The 9676-nt window shown below is 39.5% G+C and overlaps 1 long non-coding RNA gene across 1 annotated transcript; it reads left to right on the forward strand.

The window, feature by feature from the left end:
• The first annotated feature begins 1211 nt into the window (after window positions 1–1211).
• Window positions 1212–4270, forward strand: LOC124795249. The gene is made up of 2 exons (XR_007016667.1): window positions 1212–1357; window positions 3949–4270. It is a non-coding gene; the product is annotated as an uncharacterized LOC124795249 (long non-coding RNA).
• Window positions 4271–9676: the final 5406 nt, after the last annotated feature.

Genomic DNA, 9676 nt, shown 5'->3' on the forward strand with positions numbered 1-9676 from the left:
TTGGAGGAATGAAGAGTCTAATGAGTTCCTAATGTGGATTTATAGTAAACGGGAAAAAGACAAAAATAATGAGCAGTAGCACAAATGAAGTAGCGAGAAGCTTAACATCGCAACTTGCAATCACAAAGTAGACAAAGTTAAGGAATTCTGCTACCTTGGAAACAAAATAACCCATGACGAGCGAAGCAAGGAGGACATAAGCAGACTAGCACAGGCAAAGAGGGCATTTCTGACTAAGAGAAGTCACCAGGTATCAAATTTAGACCACAGTCTGAGGAAGAATTTTATGAGGCTGTTCGCTAGGAGTACAGTACTCTAAGGTAATGAACCATGGAGAGCGTGAACAGAAGAGAACCTCCGTGTTTGAGATGCGATGATACAGAAGAATGTGGAAAATGTGATGGACCGACAAGAAAATAAATGAGGAGATTCTCCGCAGAACCGGTGAAGAAAAGAACGTATGGAAAACACTGATAAGAAGAAGAGACAGAATGAGAGGACATGTGTGAAGGCAGCAGGGATAAACTAGAGGGAACTGTAGAGGGTAAAAACTGTAGGAGAAAACAGAGGTTGGAATACATCCAGCAAATGATTCAGTGTAAGGTGCATGTGCTACTCTGAAATGAAAAGGTGGTCCCAGGAGTGTAATCTATGGCGGACCGCATCAAATCAGTCAGAAGATTGCTGACTTAAAAAAAATCCTTACATAGGTCTATGTAAGAGCAGACGCTATCGATACCCAAGGATGAAGCGTTCTTCTGTCTCTAAGCAGCACATCAGAAACTACATATTGACTGCCAGCCAGAGTCAAAACGGTATCGACCTGCCTGCTCAACTTTGGAGTCAGCAGTGGAGGACACCTGGTGGTGATGCTGTTTATATACAAACTGCAGTGTCGCATGAAGTGTTGATGAATCAAACTGAGCGAGTTTTGTAATACCAGAAAATGACAGGGTCTCGCATCCAGCCTACGTGACCTCATGTGAGGCGCGTCGACCGGTTTTGGAACACGCAGACACGCAGCTGCCGTATCCGAGGTCAGATAACAAGCACGGTTTTGTCAGCGTCGGTGAATACCCGAGACCAGGAGAACCGAGAACCGGTCGGGTAATTGTTTATGCTAACACGTGACACCGCAGCACGAGTGTACACGCGTTTCTGTAATATTTATGATCTCCCCCCCCCCCCTGCTTAAGGATCACACGTGCTTCTCGTAACATTCTCGGAAATGACGTGCTTTTTCTGTCTCCGTCCTCGAAGACTTGTAGTATAAAAGACCTGCATGCTCCATACACTCACCATATTCTCTGCGAATACCGTGAACTGATCTTACTCCGGCGACATGAAGAGTTTTCTGGTAAGGGATGATCACGCATCGCTGCTAATAATCATTTGTATGTATTGATTTAGTATTAGCGTCTCCACGAAGTTCACAGACAGTCGACTTAGTCAATGCTATAGTTGTAAGGATTTACTTAGGGGAGAAACTCAATATTGTATTACATTAAGTGTGGAAGCAGAGGAACGTGAAGAAAATAACAAATATTGAAAAATATGGAGAAATTTTTTTTTGTCGCCGTCTGAGAGAATTTAACGGTGTATCGTAATCGTACAGGTGAAATGCTGATGCGTGTGTGAAAGTGCCCCAATTTAGTTTCTGAGAATTGTTGCCGCTTTGTACGCTCTGGTTAGTTATAGTTACTTTTATGCTGCTGGGCAAAATTTTTCGTGAAAGATGCATGTGAATTACTAAAGGATGAATCATCACATTCACCGGCAGAAAAACATGGACGGCTGTACGGCATGAAGGACCCTCGATGTTTCATTTTTTTGTCTCGAGCGCTAGATTTTTAAGTGCTAGCACGATTTATTCGGCACATTGCAAACTGTATTGTCTGTCCAGTACCATTCTCCCAATATTATGCGTTTTTATGTGATTCTCAAGTCGATATTGATAATACTTCAATAACATTAACTAATGTTACAGTGTTCTAAGCAAACGAAGTCATTTTTCGGATTGTGGTACTCACTCAGAACTTCCGGAGTATCATAAACCAATCCTTTTTATGTTTATTTTATTCTACATGACCTTTTCTGTCTTTTTGCAAACTGGGTAGCAGTGGGGATTGTTTTGAAAAGGGAAGATTTTGATCACCACGTCTCTGAAAATGAAAGGAATATTTATACTTCTTAGCAAAAATGTTTGGTTGTCGTAAAATCATTGTCTTACTGTTAGCAGAATGTACTAGAGTGTTTTTTCACTACAGTTCACTTTACAAAATCAACGTTATTATGTTTCTTTCTATACAGTAACTTGTCTTCCCATACAATGTTTCCGACGTTTTGAGACCACTCTGCTACTTTTCTAGCCACACTAAATGTGTTGGGAGACTATATGGCAAAAATGTCTTTTTTGACGTCTGATTCATTTCATCTCTTGCAATTATTCACACTAAAGTTAGGCAATTCGTAATATCTGCGCTATAATTGCTAAGAGATCTCCGTCAACAGAGGTCTAAGAGCAGAGAGACTAGCAGTGTTTGGTTAATACCGAGACGGAAATTTGAACTGTCTTAGCAGGAGAGCAAGCACTGAAAGAAACCAGAAATGATTTTATGGTAAAACTGAAATAAATAGATATGGATCTACGGTGCAGGTGGGGAGAAGCCCTAGGGACATTTCATCGCCCAAAACGAAAGACGGGCCACTTTCGTAATGATTGACACCTTGTTCGGTACAAATTTAAGAATACACCAGTTTGGTGGTATCAGGTGTAAAATGAGCTGAATTCGAAATACAAAATATCTTTGTTGACTGCGAACGCTGTCTTGCTTAGCTGTGTTTTTAACATGGTACTCCGTATCTGATATATGACATTTTCAAGCCGTAAATGTGGGTATTTTCACTGTTGTAAAATCATTTACTCGTGTTCGTGCTTCATCGTTTCAGCCAAAGAGGTATGGGAATGCAGGTCCGCCTACTATGCAAAAAACTGTTCCTTTTTAAGGCAACCACTATTCCTTTTTAATGCCCAAACTTGTTTCATTGTCTTTTTGCCATCATCGGAGGGTAATTTTGTTTAATTGTCATTTTTTATAATTTTCCGTTCTAATGTACCTGTACTTACTAGACCTAGAAACCTTGCCTCAGCTATTATCGTTATATTTGTCCTCATCTCCATGATCATTTGTTGTGGAAGCACACAAACAACTTACAGTACATGGTTTTGAAAAAATACGCTCCCTGACTATGATTTTTTGAACTTCACAAAATATAAATATTTATTTTGTGGCTGCATGAGTGGCCCCTGAAGAAGGACTGCGAACAGGGCTGTTATAGTGTTTGAAAACCAGACGATGACTACGTTAAATGTTCTGAATCTGGTGTTCTCTGTTTTGTAATTCTGTATGACATAATACAGGTTTAAAGTATCTGTTTTTTTTTTTTTTTTTTTTTTTTGTTCAGTGCGTCGAATTGTAAAGAAAGAAATTTCAGCTCAAATCTTTCTTTCTTTCTCTTTAGAACAACTCCTAAATCACCTCTGTTTGACTCTTGTAACTGACGATGTTTTTAATTAGATTGTGGAAGAAATTTGACATCAACCATTTTTCTTCTTGTATTACAGAATCTGTGCAAATAAAATGAACTTACTTCTGCTAATAGTTTTAAAAGGGAAACAAATGGGACAAGGTAGAGATGAGACTTTCTAGCTGATACAATCTTCTGTTACTCGGTTGTTTATTTATATGCATGTAGCTTACTGGTGTCTCGTAGCAGGAGGGTACAAGCAGATTCGGCAGCCGCACTGCTCATAGGTCTGTGCTTAAGAGCAGTACTTCTTTCTTCCCGGACTTAAGACTTGGGAACATATAAAAACCGCTCTACTTGCATTTCGCCTCAGACTGTGTCCTTCGCCTCGTAACGTGGTGTATTTTTTCTGCTGAGCAGGTGATCTACGCTGCGCTGCTGGTGCTGGTCGCCATCTGCTGCATGTCAGTGCAAGCCGCTGCCGTGGCTGAACCAGAAGCCGCGCACCATGGAGGACGTGGCGGCGGCGGTGGCGGCCACTATGGGGGAGGAGGTCACCATGGCGGACACCATGGTGGCGGAAACTACGGCGGCGGCCACCACGGGCACCATGGCTGAGGGGCCATCCGACACCTGCTGCAACTAATGTGGCAGAGCTGCTTGTCCTCGCAACTACAATAAAGGCCTCGGAGATGCCGTACATCTGTATCTGTCGCCAACAATAAATCCTTATTTTTTCAAACTTGTATTACTTATTACTATTTTTCCGATCGATTGAAAGAGAAAAGGAACTATACTGTCAACCTGAAACGAAATCTTATGTCTCAAAATATTGACTGACGCGTTAATGTGACTTTTCCTCATCACTGAAACGTCGTGATATTCATCGCAAGGTAAGGAAAACGAACAAAACATAATACAAGATGAAAAATTCAACGGAAATCAAAATCAATTGCCAACGTCTAAATCACAGTGTTTGAAGGAAGTAAAAGCATGGTGTTAAAAATTTTTAGGTCTGTTTTCACGGTGATCTGACATTTGATGTTGGAACTCAAAAACGATTTTACAAACTATATCAGTGGCCTCCAGCATTGTTGTCGGATACCGAATGTACAATAGTTGGCCTATCTCTATAAAATCATAAATATTTAAAAACTTTCAATAAAACGTTCTAAAGTTTCAAAAAATTTTACATATTAACTAAATCGCATTCAACATCAAAAATTTTTACAAAGTGATGACCAGTTTCGGTAGCTTAGCTATCACCTTCAGATCTGAAAACAATGAAGCCGAAAGAAAAAATTGCTTTAAGAAAGAAGTCACGTAAAAATTTCTATTGGCTTGCTTTTGATTTTTTAAGCGAATTAACAAACCACACATGGTCTTATAAATGCAAATTACAATGTGCAAACACAATTGTATCATCATAACATTCTTATTTTAAATCTTCAGGTAAAACAGTTGTCGCCTACTCAACCTAAAAATAATGCAAAGGCAAATATATATTATGTACTGACAAAAGAATGAGAATGAGAAAATAATTCAGAATGAAATTTTAACTCTACAACGGAGTGTGCGCTAATATCAAATTTCATGGCAGATTAAAACTGCGTGCCGGGCCGAGATCCGACCTTTGCTTTCGCGGGCAAATGCTGCACCGACTGCGCTACCAAGAACGATTCACGACCGATATCACAGCTTTATTTCCGCCAGAAGGCGAAGGTACCGAGTTTTAGTCTCGGCCTGGCGCACAGTGTTAATCTGCCACGAAGTTTCAAGAAAATAATTATTTAGAAGAAGACTAATTTGTGGAACGTATCGCGTTATCTTTGACAGCAACTGAAACATAGAACCCGTACAGCGTTATATATATACATATATATATATTATATATATATATATACTATATATATATATATATTTATATATTTACACAGTGGAACGTCTGCATAATTATTTTCATTACAGTGAGTTACTGCAAATAGAGATTTGCCCACGAAAAAAGCAAAACATGTAACAAGTGTTTGCTTTTAGTTAACAGAGCGTAAACGTAACAAGGTTATTCAGATACTAATAAATGTTTGCTTGTACTTAACAAAGTATATAACTAATAATATTATTCAAAACAGTAATGAAGCAATATTTTATGTAAAAATTGCTATTGGCTTGCTATCAAAGCAACACGGAATTAACATACCACATATAGTATTAGAAGCGCAACTAGCAGTATACAACACTGTCCTATTCTAAAATCTTCAGGTAAAATCTGTTATGTACAGCCTAAAACGAACGTAAGGGTAAATATTACATACTGGCAAAAAATTTATAATTTCGTACGACTGCATGGTTTCTGTTCTTTCGGACCACACACTCATATAAATGGTTCGCCTAGATGGGCAATGGATCCACCTTCCTCAGTGCGGATGCACAAGTAAGCCTGACCTCCTGCGGGAGTCTCAGAGTAGCAAGCATGGACACTCGTAGGAAATAGACAGGGAATGCGGACAGGTGGTGCTTGGTAGGAAGTGGTTCGGCCTTGAGGTGTGTCGAGATCGTCCGCGCAGTTGCGACCGCACTGTGTCCTGGATGGCGCAGTGGTTCACACACGTGCATAGTAAGCAAGAGATCCTGGGTTCGAATCACGATCCGGTACACATTTTCACTCGTCGCCGCCGATTCCGAGTAACGTCCGGATGAAGTTGGCATCAGTACTTTTCACTTTCCTTTCCATTCTCCTCCCCCCCCCCCCCCCCCCCATCTGCTCCACCTACAATTTACATATAATTACAATTTTGTATTTGATTATCTGCCTACGATTCTTTTCACCTATTATTTCATGTCAGATATATTGAATAGTTCTTTTAGTCGTATCTGAACAGAAAAGACACAAAATTATTAAAAATCTGTGAAGTAAATATACTTCCACATTACCATTCAATTCGTCCAGCTCAGAGTGATATTTACCAGAAGACATATATCATACCTCGAAAAGATTCTGTATCATGAAAAATGCCGGTTTGTTTACAATGTCTGCCATTATGAGCGTCTTTGCAGCCCTGAACGCGTGAGTGATATGTCCTCTTTCGCTACCAGAGGTTGTGTTAAAAGCTGATGACGTCACTGTCATTCTGCTGCTGTGTCAAGTCATCGGTGAGTGAGGAGCACTGGCCGAACAGAGGACGACTTTTCTTCGAGACGCCCCACGTTGTAAAAGAGGATAGAGAATGGTTTCGAGATATTTTCAGAGAGGAATTGTGCATTTCAATGGAGATAACATGGACGAAGTTCTTACGGGGTGCGAACACTGCACATTTAACTTCCATGTAGCATTTTAGCGCGAAGCTGTGATTCCCGTGAACAATGGGTATACTTTGGGATCCATAGAAAAATTATCGGTAGTCTATTCAAACTTTTGTTAAGCATTGTCATCCTTCCCCTTTCAGTTAAAGCTATTTCATAAGAACAGCAAAGAGTAAGTTTAAGTACTGTTTGTCTGAATCAGGTCACCTTCTTTGACAATGCCAAAGGAAGAGCATAGTTTTAAAGTTAATCTGTACCATTTCTGTCTTATTAAAATGTAGTAGTATGATTTATAATTAAAGTTACCTTTTCATTTGTTTACGAACGTTTCAGTAAGATTCTCCTCACAGTGTGAAGGTAAATCTTGACACAACTGTGCTGTCACACATTGCACTATTGTGTAGACGGTTAGTTGAATTTTTTGGTAACAAAGTAATTACTTTCGCAAAGCAGCTATATGTGAGTTGTAAGGCCATCTGCCACGCAGTGATTTCTTACAGGAACATGCAGCTATGATTTATTACGCAGTAAAGCAAAGCAGAGCAGAGTTGTCCGTTGCACAGGTAAGAATCAATCTTACGTGTATTTCCTTTTTTTCTTTTTTTTTCATAACTGATCCAATGCGTGACAGTAGCCATTATGTTGTGATTGATCGAGGAGGAAGCCATTCTATGTATTATTAATAGTCATTTATTTAATTCAGTTTCATTTGCAGTTTGTCAGGTTCCGTTTGGAGAAATTTGGATAACACAAAATCAATGAAATTTACAAAGTTTTTTGTCTCGTCTCGTTGTTACTGTACGCTTGTACCATGGGAAGCAAGGAGAGGCTGTTGTTTGGTGGCCGGAATCCTCCTCTATAACACAAACTGCACGAATTTATTAAAAGAGTTCTTTACTCATAAGAATAAGAAAGCCACTTAACATAAGCTAGTTGTTGTGGTACAAGCTCTTCCGTAATAGTCCACGTTACACTCACTGCAGGTGAAGTTCAAGTCTACAGGTCCGCTATATACACTACTAGGTTGCTAGGTGGAGGCTGAGCTAACTGCTAATTGCGGGTGCGAGTGACTGGGATGGAACTGACTGGGTCTCGGTCCGCGGCGGCGATCTTTAATACTGGCGGTCGAGAGGGCGTTGGTGGCCATTGTTTGCGGGTCTGTCTTTGGCCTTTCTCCTGATAGACTCGCCTGCTCCGGTGCCTACAATCGACCTTCTCGCAATCTCCTTGCCACCTGGTGTGCTGACGCCAGCTTACGCCAGCACACAGTTAATATTCACATTCAAGTGTAGTGTAGCTACAGCTATTCTAGAGCATAACACATTGGCAAAACTGTTGTCGGAATTTACAGCACTTACTTTCCTGTTGCTAATAATAAAATGAGACACTGTAAGTAAGACATTTTGTTACTTCTAGCTTCCAATTACAAGTTTTAAATTTATTAGTCACATATTACAAATACATTTCACTGAAACGACAGGTAAGTTGCAACAGGTATATCTTGACTTCAATTCTTCCACTGTTTAGTATTTGCTGGGCCAGAAGGCGAATTTGGCTACAGAATAATAAATGTTCCAATCTGCAAAAAAATGTTATGATAAATGCGCGCAAGACACAGAGGTAAACTGGAGTATATATTCATAGAATATTTTATAACACTACCTCCAAATTTAAAATTATCATCATAGCTGAGATGACAAGGAAACCAGCTTGAAGGAATACTCAGTATTCCGGTATGGACTAATTTAGGAGAGTTCCAATAGAGGAATGAGAATCATGCTCGCGAGTATATCGTCACAAAGACATTAGTTACTCTAACGTACATAAAACGATCGCCAAGTGGGAAAACACGTAGAGATCTTAACTAGCAGCTATACTCCATGTGGGGGGAGGGGGGGGGGGGGGGGGGGGGGGAAGAAATATCTGTTTAGAATTTCGATGAAATGCACAGACCAGTGACTTGTAAATTGATATTCCACAATAATGTTAATTAGTTCGTTGGGAACCAGCTGTCCACCTCGTAGGCCATCGTCAGCTAACTTGATGCTAAACACGTAGTCCACACAACTTCTGCGAGAATTCATAGCTGTACAAAGATATGGGACATTTTTCGACTATATATGTAGAAAACACAAGCATGATGTAACACCTAAAGAGACTCAGAACAAATACATCTTATATTACAATATATTCAAATATTAAAACTAAATGAGTGTATAAAGCAGAAATGTTTTACAATTGAGTAATACCACAGGATACTGTGTCATATGGACAAACTGGTGAATGTAATGAACAGACCGAATAAGAGGAGGAGAAGAAAGAAGGCTATGCAATATGGGTGTGGAAAAGTTATAACAAGCTTATTAGACAGTTGTGAGAGGAATAATAACTGGCTGCTAGTTTAATGAGCGTGAGTAATGAAACTGTGTTTGGTTATTAAGGATCAGGTCAGGATTCTTTGATTAGTGTTTATTAATAGCCAGAATTTCAGTAATGTTAGTTTTCTCTCTTTAGTTACTTTATGGGGAACATCACATTTCATATCATATGAATGTCATTCAAACGATGGGAGATGTGTTTTTATCGATATAGTCACAAAATGTCACATATCTTTGCACAGCATTCTTGGCGCAGCTATGAATCCTCGCTGGAGTTGTGTGGACTATCTATTTAGCATTAAGTGATCTGAAGATAACCTAAGAGCCGAGAGCCGGTTCATAAGGAACTAATAAATATTATTGTGGAACATTAATACATTGTACTGAAGTTATTAAATGTCCTTCTTTACATACAGGAACCTAATTTCTTCCAGGCTATAGAAAGCAGTTAATCTACGCAGCTGAAAATC

Source organism: Schistocerca piceifrons, chromosome 4 (genome assembly GCF_021461385.2).
Source record: "Schistocerca piceifrons isolate TAMUIC-IGC-003096 chromosome 4, iqSchPice1.1, whole genome shotgun sequence".
Taxonomy (NCBI): Eukaryota; Metazoa; Arthropoda; class Insecta; order Orthoptera; family Acrididae; genus Schistocerca; species Schistocerca piceifrons.